The sequence below is a fragment of the Palaemon carinicauda genome, chromosome 3, assembly GCF_036898095.1.
Source record: "Palaemon carinicauda isolate YSFRI2023 chromosome 3, ASM3689809v2, whole genome shotgun sequence".
NCBI lineage: Eukaryota > Metazoa > Arthropoda > Malacostraca > Decapoda > Palaemonidae > Palaemon > Palaemon carinicauda.
This window is the reverse complement of record NC_090727.1, coordinates 199831139-199836138: the sequence shown is the minus strand read 5'-3', so window position 1 is coordinate 199836138 and position 5000 is coordinate 199831139. Positions and strand designations below refer to the sequence as shown.

At 30.8% G+C, this 5000-nt stretch overlaps 1 long non-coding RNA gene across 2 annotated transcripts in view; it reads right to left on the bottom strand.

Annotated features, from left to right (window-relative positions):
• LOC137638167 (uncharacterized) overlaps nt 1-5000 on the bottom strand; it is a 224367-nt gene that overhangs the window by 169287 nt on the left and 50080 nt on the right. For both annotated transcript variants that reach the window (XR_011043857.1, XR_011043858.1), the window contains exons 2-3: nt 3601-3891; nt 1269-1718 (exon numbers count right to left, since the gene is read on the bottom strand). This is a non-coding gene — a long non-coding RNA (uncharacterized lncRNA). The remainder of the gene's footprint in view (nt 1-1268; nt 1719-3600; nt 3892-5000) is intronic.

The following is a 5000-nucleotide window of genomic DNA, read 5'->3' as shown; positions in this document are numbered from 1 at the left end:
GCTGCACAGTAACGAATTCCATTTATTGTATATGCCCGTGTATTGACCAGACAGCCTCCATCTCCTTAAGTCCCAAGATATACACATATGTTAACTTCCCAACAATATAGTTTGTGCCTGGTAACATGTTTGGCGACGAGTAATGAAGACAGGGGCTCGCAACTTCATCCTACGACGCCTGAAAATGTGGTTAGAGAAAGCATAGTCACATACTAGTAAAGCCAATGTATCTAAACTTTCAACCTACCTTGAAATAAGCGATGTCAAGTGTGAGGTCAAACATTAGCGCTAATATAAAACTATCGTTTTTTTTTTTATATGCTTAAATAATTCCCCAAGAATATGTCTGTCCTTTGCCTCGAAATATACGTCAAATTACAAAAACCACATAGTTATAAGTGTGAACATATGAAGAATTGGCGAAAAGCTATGAAATAGTTATTTATCTAAATAAATCTAATTTTCTACCGGTTTACAATTAAAAGGATTATAAATTATCTGTTATATATAAAGACATACAAACACACACACACCCCCACACACACACATATATATATATATATATATATATATATATATATATATATATACACATATATATACATATATATATATATATATATATATATATATATATATATATTTACCCACACACACATATATGTATATATATATATATATATATATATATATATATATATATATATATATATATATATATAATTCACAAGACAACATATTTCATATAAGGTGGCATTAGATGCCCAAGTAAAGATTTATTAATATATATTTACAAACAATTTTTGACGAATTCCACAAGAACTGAAATCATCACCAACAAGACATCTATCTACAGATCAAAATGCAACTCGGATTTTTCCGACATTGCCAAAAACTATCCATGTGCATCTAAGTTTATCATTAAGTGTAAGTAATTTAAGCGTGTCAAACAAACATACATGCATAATGCACAGGCCTAAAAAAAATGTTAAAGAGTCAAACATGACCACATCAAGATCAAGATAATCACTAGTCCTAAATCAAAATCATTCGGAAGAGGTTAAATTTCCATTAATTAACACCAACAGACAAAAACACGTTGTTGCTTTGTTAGTTTGGATATTTTTCCAAAAACCAAAACTTGCAGAGCACTGAATACGTTTATATAGATTCAAAAGTTATTTTAACACTAGGAAAAATCTGAAGAGACATTCACAATTCGAAACATCGGAGAGAGAGGCGTGAACACAAACACATCAAATACGTACCATATTTCACATAATTTTTAAAAACCTTTCGCCAGAACATTGGGTGAACTTTATAGTTGTCAAAAACGAGGTGGATTTCACTGCTGGTGGTGCTTTGGTACCCCCAAACATTTATTAGAGGAAAAAATACTATCTCGAGTAATCCGCAAACGTTTGTTTTTACTTCATCATACGATTATCGGCGTCACAACACTTCGTCATAGTAGCACAAGATTAATGATTCCTTCCTCAATAAGGTTGGATTAGCAAAGCTTCGCAGAGATCACATGGCGTTTTATCCCGAGCACTCCGCCGCACATCCCACCTTAACTGTGGCCAAACCTTCACTGTCCGACTCCGTGCCGCGGGCCGCCTCGGGAAAGCTGGACGCTCGCCTGACGAATCTGGCTCTCGAGCCACAGGCACAGGGAGGCAGGGGCGGTGGGGCTACCACGCTGCCATTGCAAGTGCCTGTCAAGAACACGGTTATCATACACCTAACCTTACCTAACGAAAAATAATCTTCATTAAAAATTACCATAAGACAACTGGATGAATCATGACAAGGATAGCCAGAGATTCGATGTCACAATCACGAAAGTTGATGATGACTTTAACAAACATTTTCTTTAAAAGCACAGAGAACTTCGCGCAAACCTCTCGCAGATATCAACCACTTGTTAGAGCATTGAACTTATGACACGAGTATACCTATGAAGCATAAGGAGTCACTTTTAATTCTTTTATCATCTGCTCTCTTATATATGAATCACTTGCCTGCATATGTACTTACAAGTGATTCATAAAACGATAATTCTCTACTTGAGTGTGTATATATATATATATATATATATATATATATATATATATATATATATATATATATATATATATATATATACATATATATATATATATATATATATATATATATGTGTGTGATAGATGATAGATAGATAGTAGTATATATAATAATAATAATAATAATAATAATAATAATAATAATAATAATAATAATAATAATAATCCTTATTTCAGCAAAAGCCATATACAGAGTTGCAATAGGGGTACAGTAGTGTTACGCTTATGACATTAGTATAAAAATTATAAGATATGCAATAACGACGGTGATTACAGTACATCACTAGCAGGTTGAGCATAGTATTGTAAGGTCAGGAGCGTATGTAAAGTTCATTGTGAAAGATAACACCAGACTTAGCGTGAAAAATACGGTAATAGATAGGTGCATATATAAACAAAATTTAGGACCTACAGATATACAAAATAAGTGACAGCAGCAATAGCAAACTTTTTTTTTTTTTTTCAGTATTGACATAAGGTTACATTAGAGATATAACAATGATACACTACAACAGATGATGAGACGGTCATTTATATTTATGGTACACTAGTTGAAGTTGTAGTAATCTCAGCATAGTCAATGATAATAAAGGTGATAAAATTACAATAACTGTAGCTCATAATAATGATGATAATATTCATATTAGCACTAAATAAAAAGGAGGAAAAATAAAGAAGACGATGATAATTATATAGGAGCAAAAATTGCTTAGATAATGATATTAATAATAATAATAATGAAAATCTAGTCGCAGAGCAGGTGGTGTGAAGGATATATGAGACTTTCAAACAGCAAATGATATAATATAATAGAACAACGTTATCATATCATTACTGGAGATTATACATAAAGCTATCTATGTGATGAAGATTTTGCATAGCCACATCCACAAAGATTAGTAAATACAATATATATATATATATATATATATATATATATATATATATATATATATATATATATATATATATATATATTCTTTCGACATTAAGAGTCGGTTGGCTGATGCCCTTGTTTCAATGCCATCTATCATAGGCATCCTCTTCTACCAAAATATTTCTCTCCATATCATCCTTCACCTTATCTTGAGATCTAATTCTCTGCCTCCCTCTCGATCTTCTCCCCACCATTCATCCTCAACACGAGCCCACACCGTCTCAGTCGTGACACTCTTATCAACCCTGCAATCTTCACTACGCCTGCCATTCTTCTTTATATAGATATATATACATATATATATATAGCCTATATATATATATATATATATATATATATATATATATATATATATATATATATATATATATATATATACATATACATGTGTAAATAAATGTCTGTGAATGACTGTATACATACATTCTTACACACACACATACATACATACATACATACATATATATATATATATATATATATATATATATATATATATATATATATATATATATACTAAAAATCAATATAGCTACTGAAATGAATTAAACCTACCGTCTTTATTGGTGATGAGCCTCATCGCTGGCGTGGAAACTCCCTGGAGTTTCTGCTTCGATTCTTAAAGCTCGCAATTTAAGTTCACATCATTAAATCTTTTCTATGTCCCATCTGTTCACTTTATACATATTACAGCGCCTTTCTGCAAAGAGTAACTATTCTCTGTGACTTCTGTTACGGTGATAACTGTGCCTTGGATTAATTTTGTTTCTTGTGGTTGACAATGATATGCAAGTAAACACCATCATGGCGTGGCTGACGCTTAGTTATCGTTAACCTTCGAAACACCTGGAAGGAAAAAATAGAATTGGAATTTACTTCTAATAAAGGACAGATTTCACACAAGTGCACTTTCCACCTAAAGACATTGAAATTAACATAATCTGAATTTAGATTATTTTATTATTAGAGACTTCAAAATCATATGATTTTTTACATAATATAAATATATCTGTAATTATTTTTCTTCAAAAAAAAAAATACTTTACATGTCATCTGGGGGAAAATGCTAATAATTTTCAATTTAAAATCTGGTTAAATAGCTTAAAAGTACTTTATCAAGAATGTCAAAATTGAAGACCAGAAATAAAACTTCAAAAAATTATTGAGAATTATTGTCTGCATTGAGTACGTACATAAAAATAAAATTAAAGCTCTAACTTTCTAAAGAAATTAAATTAATGATATATGCTTAAAATGATTCTTGATTGGCTTTATTGCTTCAAAACTCTCATCTAATTTGTAAATAACACATAAAATATAAATGCTGTCAAAATTATCATTAGTAGTAGTTGTTGTTGTATACAAAATTTTAGATTCATGGCCCTGTTATCTATTCTAACAACTACTTCCATCTGTATAAAATATGTTCTAAAACATATTATCATTATTAATACTATCAAAGTTACTATCATTATTTATATAATTATTACAATGATATTAAGCATCAATAGTTTATCCTTTTTGAAATAATGACAAATATAATTCATTTCGTCTGAACTAGGCTAATTAAAATAAAATTATCTTATTTTTTGTGAAAACTAGAATAATAACTATAGTCAATTCTTTTTAGTGAGGCAGATTTGCACCGACTCGCAGGGATGCCCTTTTAGCTCGGAGAAGCTTCCTGATCGTTGATTGGTTGGACAAGATAATTCTAACCAATCAGAGAGCAAGAAACTTTTTCGAGCTAAAAGGGCACCCTTACGAGTCGGTGCAAATCTGCCTCACTAAAAAGAATTGACTATAGGGGGCGTGGCTTGGAAGTTTAGATAGTAAGTGAGGTTCAACGAGCAATAATTTTCGCGTTCAAACTTTGCACGGTAAAGTTAATCTCTATTATTACATTCATTTCATGTTATTTTCGGTACTTGATAAGCTGCTGATCAAGCTGAATA